This window comes from Acomys minous (genome assembly GCF_964271855.1).
Source record: "Acomys minous genome assembly, chromosome: 1".
Lineage (NCBI taxonomy): Eukaryota > Metazoa > Chordata > Mammalia > Rodentia > Muridae > Acomys > Acomys minous.
In genome coordinates, this window is record NC_140483.1 from 15,483,633 (window position 1) to 15,497,809 (window position 14,177).

Genomic DNA, 14,177 nt, shown 5'->3' on the forward strand with positions numbered 1-14,177 from the left:
TGTGAACACGTCTAATTGTTGGTGTTATTGTTCACTCTCTCTCCTCATGTGTTTGAGAGAGAGTGCAGTTTTGAGTTTCCTGGTTGACATTTTCTGCATGATTAATGATGCTGAATGTCTCCCATGTGCCCGTGTGCCTTCTGTGTCTATCTAGAGAACACATGCAAAATCTACCTCAGCTTAGTGAACTTGTTCGTTGTTGCTTAACCAGCTTTAGGATGGTAATAAACCGAGTGCTTTCCTAGCGGAGTTGGTGCAAGGATTTAAGGAACTAATCTGCGTGCGGTGCTCAGAGCACTGGCTGGCGGGCGAGGAGCCTTTCCTCTCTGCTCCGGTTACTCTGACAGTTCCTTCACGCGGTGAATGCTTCCCGCCGCTCCTCATGGCGTCAGTGACAATTTGTAAACTAAACGGAATCTTCAGTTCCTAGTGGTACCGATCTTGTCTTTGCTCAACTGCTCATTTATTTCTTCCAAGGCCGTATTGAAGGCCTATTGCAGCGTCATCTTATTGATAGAATCGAAAACTATGAATTAAGAAAATAGACGTCCCCCTCCAGCAAGCCTTTCGACAGGGATACCAGAATGGCGGTTAGATAGCGAACTGTTCTTTTACGTAGACGTGTGAACCTGGCCTGAGAGGATTACAAAAGGCTTTGAGAAAGCCGAATGAGAAGTAGGAGTTACTTTTGTACACTGTAGCCCCAGGGTGGTGGACAGTACACGGGCTGTTCAAATGCTTAGCACTTGGAAAGCTCCCCGTGGTAGCGGACGCTAGAACCTTCTCAGCTGCTCCTGATTGTATATGGAGGTCAAGCAGCCAGGCTTCATCCCCACCTCTGCCTCATGGAGGAGACTGATCTGACCCCCAAGGCCCAACAAACACCAGTGCATGGACGCAGTGACTCAGAGGGCTGCTGCCCAACCAGAAGGGCACCTTGTCAGGGGCCGTGCCTCTCTGGGGAGTCATCTTCAGTGTTCACAGAAAACCACCCTCTCCCGCAAGAGGTTGCAGCAAACTCAGGACTATCAGGAAAAGCAGAGTCAGGAAACCTGTCTCTGGGACTGGGGAGATAGGCACGTAGTAGGTCCTGTTTTCTTTTGGCAAGAGAAGGGAAGTGCTAGTGACTTCCTGCAGTTGTAGGTGGAGGATGACGGAAAACTAATGATGACCACACAGCTTACTCAGAGGCATTTGGTATAAGCAAGAAAGGTAATCTACATATCCACCCCAAACCTTGGTCTGGTTCCTTTTACTTTGGGATCCTTGCTAACCTAGAGCTTTCCCACACGTGGAATAAAACATTATGTTCGTCAGTGCAAAATACGATACAGCAGAAGGAACCAGAATTAAAAGCAAAACAGAGTTTTCACACATCTCCATTCCTTATTCTATTTGGGTCTTCCATAGTGAAGAAACCAGCTCATGAGTATGGAATCAGCTGTTTATAGTCGTACACACTACAGCTTCCGGAAGCACCATTCCTTGATTCATGTTTGTTTTGGGCCTTGTTTTATATAGTTGCTGCTGCGGAAAAATATTAATAGCCTCACTTCATATAAACACAAGTAGTGTTTGTTTCTTAAACACTTGTGTCGAGGACTGAAAGTTTTTGTAGTGCTTAAGTAATGTGAGTTGGTTCTGCAACTGACTGGGTTTCCTATTGCTAGGAAGATACAGAAGTGTTGAATTGCAGTCTGTGCATGTTCTATGTGTCTTCCCTTCCTCCTCCTCCTCCTCCTCCTCCTCCTTCTCCTCTTTTCTTTTCTTTTCTTTTTTGAGACGGGTTTTCTTTGTGTAGCCCTGGCTGTCCTGGGACTCGATCTCTAGTCCAGGCTGGCCTTGAACTCTGAGATCTGTCTGCCTCTGCCTCTGCTAGGATTAAAGACATGCTCGCACATGGCTCTACGTGACTTTTTCATTTCTACTCCTTTCCCACTCTCTGTACCCTGGGGGTGTTCTTTCGCTTTTAGTAGAGTCCAGAAGTATTAGCTTGAGTGGGAAAGCACTTGATGTTTCTGGGCTGGGCTAACCAATAGAAATGCCTCTAATTCACAGCGTGGATGTGATGTCTGTACGTGACAACAGGGCCTTTCTCCATTTTGCTGCTGTTTAAGTTGATGAGGGTGCTTTCCATTGCTAGTACAAATTCCCTTGCACCAGCGGTTCTCAACTTGTGGGTCTCGACTCCCTTGGGGATTGCACATCAGATCTCCTGCCTGTCACACATTTACATATGATTCATAACTGTAGCAACGTTACAGTTATGAAGTAGCAATGAAATGGTTTTATGGTTGGGGGTCACCAGAACATGAGGAACTGAATTAAAGGGTCACAGCCCTAGGAAGGTTGAGAAGCACTGGCTTACACCTAAGCCAGAAAGGGACAGGGTGGGGGAGGATGACGGTAGGGGAAGACAGGGGGGATGTGTGGGGGGGGGGAAGAGGAAAAGGAAGGGGAGAGGCATTGACTGTGGCCTGGAGAAGGAGCAGACTTTACTGGACAAGATTTGTTTGCGATGTTGCTGCGTTCATGTAATGGGGGTGTATGTGGGTGAGAGAGCAAGGGGAGAGATGCGTGTGACGACATGGAACCATGTGGTTGTGCACCACGAGCTAGCCAGTGTGTAGTCTACTGGCCCTTCCGGGACTGACCTGAGCGACGATCTCCTGTACCCTTTCACTTGTATGGTTTCCTCCCCCCGCCTTGGGGACTTGGAAATTCATTTGATAGCCCTATTATATTTAGCTGCTAGTAGGGGCCTGGAGTTCTTTCCTCTGTGGCAGCCATTTTCTCACCAGCTGGGGATGGTACATTTGAAGGGTGGAAGGCTGGTGGCCATTTCTCTGTATAAAGCTGTATGTTCTCTCTTTAGATTTTCACTGGGCTGAAGTGTCCAGATCATCCACCCATTCACTGACTAAGGTTTAGGTCACCTACCAATTGCTTGGCTGCATACACAGTACTAAGAAAATGAAAAAAGACGGAAATGCAGGGGCCGTGCTTTGACAAGTGTGAGATCAGCAACACGAGCCACCCAGTCAGAGAACAGTTCATTGTGACTTACTTTAGTTTATGCTGTAAGTTTAAATATTCAGGGACGCCAGACTTTATGGCAGCTGTCTTTTGGGAGAGACAGATGCACTTTGAAAAATTCACTGTAAAACACATTCTAAAAGCATCTTCTATTTTTACTTGTCATTTTGATTTCAAAATTGCTCCATTGAGGGGAAAAATGTGGCCGTAAAAAGCAGTTTAAAGTTTGTAGAAGTAGCAAAGTTGTTAAGAAAATAGCAAATGAAATAAGGCAAAAGGGCCAAGGAGATGGCTCATCGGGTAGAAGTGTCTGCCCTGGTAGTCTGATGACCTGAGTTCAAACCCAGGGACCTTCTGCAGCCCATGGTGTAACCAACTAAACACTCCACAGTGATCTCAATGGGCCAGCAAAAGGAAGGGAGGCAGAGGGAAGAGTGTGGCATTCCGAAGACGATCTGTAAGAGACAATTAGAGTTTGCCATTTAAAATATCATATAATTTGGAGAAAGCATTCAAGTAATGACATTTTAAAAATTGTTTCTCTAATTTTCTCTTGGGGAAAATAGATGTTTCAATTTACTGCTATTGGGATTCTTTTAGTTTTGTCAAGGCTGATCAGTTACAAATTTCCATCTCCTGAGACTGTTACAAATGAGCAATAAGCTGGGAGATTGCTTTGTGTTGAGATGGGTGAGCTTACCTGAAAAAAAAAGTAGACTATCTTTTCTGTATTGAAAGATGTTTCATAGCAGCCTAATGCGTAGGAAGAAGAGAAAGTTGATGTGTTAAAAATTGTTTTAGCCTCTTCTAACATCTTGGTAGGAATTAAAAAAAAAATTTGCTTCTCTCTTGTCTTTGGGAGTGATTGGTATTGATTTGTCACCTTGGGAAGATTGAGAAGCACCCTGGATACGAACCACTGGGCATGTCTGCAAGGAACTGTCTGGATTAGATTAATTGGGGTGTGAAGATGTTCCCTAACCGTGAGTGACACCATTCTGTTGCCTGGGTGCCTGGCCTGAGTGAAGAGGAGGAGAGCGGAGAACCGCACCAGTCTCTCTACTTCCCGAGAGTGGATGCAGCGTGAGCCGGTGCCTTTCGCTCCTACCACCTTGGCTTCCTGCCACTCTCAATTATACCCCTGAAATGTAAACCGAAGCAAACCTTCCTTCATGAAGTTGTTTTTGTCAAGAATTTTTCCCAGCAAAGTATAAAGTCATGAATGCATTGAGTCTTTTCTTAGAGATAAAAGTATATAAAAGTTAAAATAAAAGCTATTTAGTGTGGGTGTCGGCTTCTCCATGTGACTGACACTGAAATAGACTGTGATTTCAGAGTGTCTCAGCCTTTAGATTATCTGATAAGGTGTGGTCAGCCTGTTCTGTCTTTTACTCTTATTTTAGTTCAGCGGGTCAAATTGCCCACTTTCACATAGCTCAGTGGTAAACTACAGTCTGGTCCCTGGTAAATGTGGCTCTAGAGTCAATTATTTATCTACTGCATTAGATTCCCTTAGTACTTTGTTGAGGAAAAAAATAATCTTGGCGCAATTAATTTATAAAGCATATGCACAGTAAAAAAGATAGATACTTCATGAGAAGACTCAGTGAGAACGGACGAGCGGTGTGAACACCTAGAGCACATGAGAGCCGCCGTCATGGGGATGGCATGTAAAGACGTCCTAATCTGACCAGGCGTAAGGAGAGACCCAGCCACACATAAGTAGGGTCTCCCACCCTCTGCCTGGCAGTGAGCTCACCGGCTGGCGGGATCAGGACTCAGATCAGCTCTTCACACTGCCATAGGATTGTAAATGTCTGTAACCACTTTGGAGAGCCATTTGTTAATGTACAAGTGTGTTTGTATGCATGTGTGTGTGTGTGTGTGTGTGTGTGTGTGTGTGTGTGTGTGTGTGTGTTCGTTCTTACACCTCTAATACATATTCTATTATATTGGAATAAAAACAGAGTCTGGGGAGCTGGGGAGGGAAGGGGGCTCTGAGGTTCTTTCAGAGATCGTGTGAGAGCTATTTGTATAGTAATAGTTTCACTTTTTTTTGTCTTTTCCACTCCCATTTTCTCTTGAGTATACAATGGAATTTTCCAGAAGCCTCACTGTAAATGACGGAGTGTAAATGAGAATGCATTTGCCTTCTGTTAAGCCAGACTGGAAAGAGATCGACCAGAAGGAAAAATGGCGCCACTCTCTCCACTAACTTATTTGTTTTTGGGAAATACATGTTTTTCCCAAAACATGTATGTCAACATATATGGGGTAGTATTATTTAAAATAGATTAATAAGTATTTAGTTAATAAACTACCAACAGGTATAATTAGCATAGATAAAACTTCTGTGAGTTCCTTTTGTTAGTCTCAAATCTGGATGGAGACCCCAGTGCTTTGGAAACCGTTGTGTTAGGTGTGCAGAGCAAGTGAGTCTTCACTGCAGATGAGTTACAACAATAGTAAAAGCACTGTAGTCAGCCCAGTGACCACTGTGTGGATCCAGAGCCAACTCTATCAACATGGGAAGTAAAGTAAGTTGTGATTTAAATTAACACTAACATGAAAGTGTGTGTGTTTGTATATGAACCATATAGTACATGTTTCTGAGGCAGTATTTACTCAAGGGCCAGATGGCATGGACTTTTTAATAACATGAACATATATGTGTTTATACATTTATGATATAATTGAATATTTTAAAAAGTATTAAAATTAGGCTTTAGTTACTTCATATTGACTTTTTTGGTGGGGTGGGGAACAAATTCTCGTTGTGTGGTCCTGGTGGCCAGCCTAGAACCTGCTGTGTAGACTGGCCTCCAACACACAACCGTCCTCCTGCCTTTGCCTTCCGAGTGATGGGATTGAACCCGTGTGCTACCGTGACTGGTTTGATATTAATTTTGGAAGATGAAACCAAAGAGATGAGGTGATAAGACACACTGCTGTGCTGGAGAAGACACCGTGGGCTAGGGGTTTAGTCTGGAGTTAGAGCCCTTGCCTAGATGGTGTCAGATCCTGGGTTCTGGCTTGAGAAAAAGAAAAAAAAAATTTAAACAGTAATAAAATAATTTGAATACATATTTTGTAAGTATTGGTGTTTTAGAATGTAAAACATTGCTGTGCTATTTAGAGCTCATTGCATTTTCTTTTTGCCTGTGGTACTTAAACTTTTTAAGATTGTGTGGTGTCTATTAGTATCAATACCTACATATTTAAGTGGTACTTGATTTGACTCTTCGGGCAGAGCCAGCCAGAAGTGTTTTTTTTTTTTATCATTTTAGATTTTAAGATCTAAGAATCAGATGTTAGTTATCAAAGTTATAGTTCTAGAGTTGGCTGAAAAGGGATTACTGGAAAAAAAATCTTCTTTTGGTATTTTGCCTCCAGCTTTCCTGTGAGTGTGTCCATCCATCCGTCTATCCGTTTGTCTATCTGCTTTCCCAGGAAGAAAAACTCTTAACATACTTCAGTTCAGAGAGTCTTTCCAATTCTCAATTGCTAGCTATCAAAGTGACCTACAACTTGTAAAATCTTGTAGCAGATGATTCTTCCTATAATGGGGAAAGTTTAAATCTGTATTCTCGAAAAAATGTTAATTTGCTCCTCAACTTCTTACACATGCCTTGCACAAGGCGAACGTACAAGTCATAATTGCCTCTTAGTATCATCAGAGATTTAATAGTCTCTCCTGGCTTTAATGTCCATAAAGGAAATATGCATAAAACATTTTTACTGCTTACAAGTTAGATCTTGATCAGACTGTTAGGAAAGCCGTTGGTGTTGAATTGAAGGTGACGGGGGTAGACGCTGCGGTGAGTGTACACTGAGCAGCGAGGCACGGGCTGCCAGGCAACATTTAAAACTAGGCTCACTTGCTGTTGGGCCGTGAGAATTTTAAAGTGACACTTGTAAATCATCTGTTTGGTTAAGACATCACTAGACACATGTAGATCTTGCCACCTCAGCAGCCCTGGGAGAGGCGTAAGACCTTTCCTCCCTTCTTTCCCGATGTGGCATACCTATCTCCTTAGATGAGCTTACCTTACGTGGCACAGCATTAGACGGAATTACCACAGACTTTGAAGATACACAGCCAGTTCGCTTTAGTCTCTCTGGCAGGTGGCCTGTTTGGTATTCACCCTTTCGCATGCGCGTAGTATATCATCTCCCCTGGTCTGCAGAGCATGCCGCTTTTCTAGGAAGGAGGCTGAGCTAGGACAGTTTACAAGCCTTCGCTGCTGCTAGTGGGTAGGTGTGGACTTCACATGTGACCTCAGACTGCTGAAGGAACTGACTTCCCTTTCCTGTACCACAGCACTAACATCTCGAGGAGCCCCATCTCTTCTCACAATCCTCTTTTCACTGTAGCTCTCTCTTTCTGTACATGTGTGTTCTCCTGACCTTGGCCGTGATTGCTCAGGAGCGGCCACACATCACTCTCTCCACAGTCGTGTGCACAGGCTTTGGCGTGGCTTCGCTGTGGTCCATCATGAACACTGACGCTTACTCCTGTTAACACGTTTGCCGTAGAGACCGTGGCTTTAATTTAGGGATTTGCGAACAGTGGGGAGGGAAACGCCCTAGTGGATAGCGCCTCCCTGACTAACGTGCCCCAGATATTTGCTATGCTTTTGTTTAAAGATTTAAGTTGCTTATTTTCCTTCCAGGAGGGTTTGTGCCAGTGAATAGGAGAGTCAATGTCCCTGAAATATTAGTCATTATGGTTTCTTAGTTTCAGCTTTATAAGCTAGAATTGTGAAATAAAGTGATAGGGAACACAGGAAAACAAACCTAAATCAGTTCCATTTTCCTTTTCTCATGGAGTTATATTATTTTGACCACATCTGTTGCTTTGTATTAAAAATCATTTGTAAGTTATGGATGGTAGAGTGAATCTCTTTAATTTTGAAAAAGGCCTTTGGGCCCAAACCAGCATAATTATTGTTTGGCAACGAAAAAATGGAAGATCCCGTCTCTAAATTGTTTTGAATATTCAAGCTAAAGGGAGATCTTATGTTTAGCATTTTCTAGCATCCTTCATTTAGTTAGAGTTACAGTAATTTCACTTCTCTGGAAGAATGGCATGATTTTAATTGAGATAATCTTTTTTCCTGATGTAGAATTTCCATGAAGAAACAGCCAAACACTTGGCCACATGGCATTACCATTTTTAATGAATCCTAATGCTTGGGTTTCAAAGACATAAGCATGAAAAATTTGTAAAGATATATTATTTCTATGGTTTCTTTGTATAGAAGTAATCTATTTAGACATTATTTACCTAGTTTGACTTTCTTCATGTTTTTAAAAAAAGGAATGTTTTTTCCTCATAGATTTTTTTCTTGAGTTGCTTATCATAGCATTCAGAACCCCTCGTGTGCATTTCCCCAAAGACCATTTTATATCTCAATTGCTTGACCAGTATTTTCCTAGAAATGCTACACAGAGAATCATCCTTATAACTGGTTTTAAGGTGTGTGGTGGGCCGAGCAGTGGGGGCGCATGCCTTTGATCCCAGCACTTGGGAGGCAGAGGCAGGTGGATTGCTGTGAGTTCTAGGCCAGCCTAGTCTACAAAGCAAGTCCAGGACAGCCAAGGCTACACAGAAAAACTCTGTCTTGAAAAACAAACAAACAAAAAGCCAAAACAGTTTCCCCAAATCAGTACGTTTCCTTGGCAATTTTAATAGTTTATTTTTATTTTTTAACCTAATTCTTTTGTTTCTCAGCTCAGATTTCTATCCCAAGGTCAGTTGTGTCAATCATACCAAATCTTGAGTTTAGAGATTTTACTCAGTTTGCTAATGGCAACTGGGTGTTGGTCTTAAACCCAAGCTGGGGGTGTTGCAAGGACCCATGCTACACTGAAGAACTGTTTGTGAATGTACCAGATTGTGTTGCTCAGGGGTGGGTGCACCTCAGAGAAGGAAGGATTGGTGACTTCCCTGTGTTGGCATGGTCATTGCCTGGGCCCAGAGGCCCTGCATGCTAAGCAAGCACCCTTCCAACTCAGTTACATCCCAGGCCCATTTTTTTTCCTTCTTCACAGATTTTTCTTTTCATGTGCTAAGAATTGTGTACAAATTGAAATGTCTGTGTGCTGGTCTTCAACATAGCCAATCACGTCTCCTTTATGAGAGAAATGCCAGTTCTGAGGGACATTCTTAGGGCAGTGCCTTTGCAAAGGGGGGATGTTCCAACGACCTGGCAATTAAATATTCATCACTTCTCTACCCCTCTGAGATGACCGTACTTTCCCTATGCATGACTTATGTCATCTTCCAATTTAATTCATGTTCGTTGGTTGTGCAGAGATATAGAGAATCCAAGAAGGGAGAGACTGCAAGCCGTTTCCCCAGTGCAGTGCTCTGACTCCTTTACACCCAGCAATGTATGGCTCAGATTGTCCATCAGCACGTGGGGGTCACCTGGAGCCTCACACTTCTGGGGCATTGCGCTTGAGTTCTGCCACATGCAGGGAAAGCTTCATGGTTTAGATAAAGTCAGGCCTTTATTCACTGCCATTCAGTGTCTCTCCCCCTAGCCCCAGGAACTGCCTAAGCTAACCAGTGCCTTCTCTGGCAGATTGCTAGTGATCTCTGGGTTTGATTTGAAGTATGTATTTCTCATTGCTGCTCCCAAGAAGTACAGCTTTGGTTTTCATTTGGAGATGATCTGCCTTAAAGAAGAGAGAGAAGGGTGGGTTTTTCTAAAATGCCCTCCGGCTTGCCTCTTTGTCTCTTCCAATTTTTTCTTCTGCTGCTCCCGAGTTTCTCAGCTGGGGTCCTTACACCCCCCCCCCACCCCCTCCAACCCTCCCGCAGGGAGCTCACCCCAAGAGGAAAGTAACTCGCCCTACATGAGATCTGAAGCTGGTCTGAACAAGTACTTAGAATTTTTTTTTTCTCAGATTCAGTTAACATTGTTTTTGAAACTTGAGGATTGAAATCTACTTGTTTATAAAAGCTGTGATCATCTAAATAAGCTGCACTATGGGATTCTTGGCAAAAGCAAACAGCAGTTAGGTTTGTCAGTTACTCTGGGTCTTCATCCTGTTCAGTGAGCCATGGTGCTGAGCTGAGACAGCTGGGGAAGGGAGATGGAGAGTGGTGCCAGGGCTGACCTTCGCTCGTCACCGATGTCCTTAGTCATCTCGCTGACCGCTGCTCGTCACCGCTGTTCTTAGCGGTCTCGCTTGCGTTCACTATTGCTTAGAAGTGAGCACAAACACTTTGTGTAGTTGGGATCTTAATTTCCAGGCAGCAGAAATAGCCTCTGAATGAGACAGAAAAAGGGGGGGGGGGTGTAAGAGGCCGAGTCGTATGCCTGGAGTGGTAGTGCACACCTTTAATTACAGCACTCAGAAGACAAAGGCAGAGGCAGGTGGATCTCTGAGTTCTAGGCCAGCCTGGACTACAGAGTGAGTTCCAGGACAGTCAGTACTACATAGAGAAACCCTGTCTTGAACCATCCTCTCCAAACACACACACACACACACACACACACACACACACACACACACACACACACACACGGGGGAGGGTGTCAAGTCTTAGGAGGCGGGTGCAAGCAGTCTCTCCAACGTCCCATCCTCTCCCTGGTGTTCGACTGTTGCTCTCCGCCTGCTGCTCAGCTCTCCATGTTTATCTTTAGGCAGGTTTGGGTTACCTTTTGGGTTACTTTTCTTATGGTCTATTGCAAGGGTAGCTTTTTTTCTCTTATTTCCTCCAATAGTGCTTATTGACTTAAGTCAGATCTCAGAGCCATTGGCGATTGTTTCTTGAGTTTGTAGTAGATGTAGGTGGCCAGTGTGAGCGTGGCGGGCCAGTCTGGAGACTTCACAGTTTCCTTGTAGATGTCATTTCTGCAGCACTGTTTTTAAATCACGACTGAATTATGGGTTATAGTCCTATTTTGCTCCTAACAGAACGTTGTATAGGAGCTATTGATTGGTATTTTCCTTCTGGCTCCATTAATCTATTCTCTTGTAGTGTTGTGTACTATTTCACTTAAAACATGTATCTTACTATTTCAGTTTTTACTTTATGCCTTCCTTGGCTTTCTACTAGTATAAAATTTGTGTTTTTTCTCCTTGTTTGTTTGTTTTGGAGATAGTGTCTCAGAGATAATCCTCTTGCCTCTGCCTCCTGAGTGCTTGAATTACAGACGTGCACCACTGTCTGGCTCTAATTTAAGTTATTGAGTTGCATGTTTAGCTAATTTAGTTTCAGTTTTTTTTTTTTCCTCTTTCACAGGTTTGGGCATTTCTCTCATTATTTACTTAAAATGTCTTTTCTGTTCTCCATTGGGACTCTCCTGTTCCTCAGGCTATGTAAAAGCTTATCTCACATAGCCATGCAGAAGAGATTGTATTGGTTTTTTAAAAAAAATTTCTAATTCCTCCATTGTTAGGGAAAATGACTGCTATTACTTATTCTCACAAGTATTTTTTTTTTTAAAGTATTTTTAAAGAGTGGCCAGTGGGTGCTTAAAAAGATGTGTGGCGACACAGTCACCTAACAGCTGCAAGTGAGTCACAGACTAACTTTCTCCATTTGCTTGATCAATAAAATTCCACAAGACAGTCTCAGTTTTTTGATTTTTTTTCATTTTCTTTAGGTTTTTCGAGACGGGGTTTCTCTATGTAGTCTTGGAATTTACTTTGTAGGCCAGGCTGGCCTTGAACTGAGAGATCCACCACTGGTATTAAAGGTGTCATTAAAAGTGTGTGCTCTCACGCTTGACAGTCTGTATTTTAATAATTTCAGTAATTTAATAATTCCTTGCTTGGTGTTTCCTGTATTCCAGACACTATTTTAAGGTCCTTACATATATTAACTTAATTGTGTATTGGTCATTTTTTCCCCTTAAAGATCTATTATTTGTACTTTATATATTTGAGATTTGATAGATTTATTAGTGGATGCACAGCAGCTGGTGACCAGGGTCTTCTGTATTTACCCTTTGGCCTCCTTCATTTCGTATGATTTGTTTAACTTTTCCTGGATGTTGCTATGATTACATGGACCACTTTAGCTTGCCCGATGTAGCGTCCTCATCCCACCTCGCCTGCCTTTTTCTTTGACGCATGAGTGGATTGAGTCTTTATCCAGTTTCATTTATAGATGATGGAAGAATATGATGGTTAGGAACAGAAAGTTAAGGCCAGATTGGTTGGTTTGCCTTGCTGTCTGGAGGGTAGATTTTGGCAGCTCTCCGTTAGCAGTTGGGTGTGGGTAGCATTTTGCCTTTTTTAAACAATTTGTTTTTGGAGACAGGGTTTCTCTGTGTAGCCTTGGCTGTCCTGGATTCCCTCTGTAAGGGAGGCTGGCCTCGAACTCACAGAGATCCGCCTGCCTCTGCCTCCCGAGTGCTGGGATTACAAGCGTGTACCACCTTTCTTTCTGTAGGCAGCCTCTCTCCATGGTGCACGCCCTGCTCTTGCCCTAGCTCCTCCAGTGGGAAGGTAGCAGACCATCGAGGTCTCATTTTCAACCAGTGTGTTGTTGCCCGTGCAGAGTCACATGACACAGCCACTTCATGCTTCCTTAGCTAACTTGTACTTTAGTATCCACTTTTTTTTTTGGTTTGGTTGTTTTGTCGTGTTTTAAGGCAGGGCATCACTTGTAGCTCTGGCTGTCCTAGAATTCACTATGTGGGCCAGGCTGGCTTATCACAGCTATCCCCCTGTAGTAGGATATTTGATCACACTGTGAACCCTGAGATTGTGTAGTGGGAAAAAAAAAATCTGTTTTCAAGTTGTGCTAGGGCTCAGCCACAGCACACACTTTTAATCCAAGAGCTTTCTGTAAACAAGATTAAATAAAGTCAACCATAGCAGCAAGCAACCCGTTGGCAGGGAATGAACCCAGGAAAAAACCATGGAGAGAAGAGAAAGTCTGGAGCTGGGTAGACACACAGAAGTGGAAAGGAGGGGCTGTAGTTTGAAGGGTTCTTAAGATGGCATGGAGAAGTAGCTCTTTCCTTCTGGGGTGCAGGCTGAGCAGGAAGGTTGGCTGGTGCTTTCTCTGCCTCTCTGAGCTGGCAGGCTTTCAGCCCAGCATCTGGCTCCTGAGTCTTTATTGGTAAATTTGACCGTTTAGGATTTTGTGTGAAAACAACATCTCTCTGCTTCTGCCTCTGCTGGGATTACAGACAGGCATGCACCTCCACACCTGAACAGCATCTGCTTTCGATCTCTGGGAAATGTACTAAGTATTTCTAAAGTAGGCACAGTGACTCCGCTTGTCTTAGAGGAAGGACTCTTCCATGATTAGCGTGAATTATTATGTGAACAGACTATGGTGCCAGTCCAGCACAGCCAGCCGCAAATGTTCACAACGAGTCATTCTGTTTTCCCAAGGACTTTGTTACACTCTGACAGCTGGTACTTTTGCCTGCCTTGACTCTGTCCACCAACCTACTGTCTTCTCTGTTGGCCACAATTAATAATACCAGACTTTTTTTAGTTTTAGAATTCAATCTTTTAAGTGTCTTAATTGTTTTTGCTCAGGTGACTTGGCAAGAACAACTTTGGTGCCTTTTAGTCCTAATCCGGCCTTTCAGAGGTAGAATTTAATGGGCTTTCCAAATTATTTCTTAGCTGGATCCCTTGAGGGTCTTGTGTACCTTCACCATAGCTGCTCTGCCTCACAGCAGAGATGTTTGTCATCAGACAGAACAAGTAGCTGTATTACAATCGTATATACCACAGCCTAACCAAAGAGCACGGCTTATGCTGGTGTTTCATGCGGTGGGAAGAGGGTGTTCAGCCATTTGCAAGTCTAATCCCTGGCTGTGTGTGCGTGCGTGTATGTGTATGTATGCATGCATGTGTGCGTATGTGTGCGCGTGTGTGTATTCACCATGCCTGTTCACCTGTGCATGTGTGTAGAAGCCAGAAGTCACCTTTGTGTGTCTTCCATTATTGCTGTCCACCTTATTTTTGAGGCAGGATCTCTCCCTAACCTTGGATCTCACTGCTTTGGCTAGGCTGACTGTGGCCCAGCATGCACTGGGGGTTTACATGCACACCACCCTACGCAGTGTGAGTGCTGAGGTTCCAAACCCAGGGCCTCGTGCCTGAGCAACAAGCATCCTCACGGATCCTGTGTGAGGAGTGAGCAGAAGCATCAG

General features: G+C 43.6%; 1 protein-coding gene across 1 annotated transcript in view; it reads left to right on the top strand.

Moving 5' to 3' along the window:
* The window catches only part of SMYD3 (SET and MYND domain containing 3), a 550,588-nt gene that overhangs the window by 80,629 nt on the left and 455,782 nt on the right, over nucleotides 1-14,177 (top strand). The window lies entirely within an intron of this gene.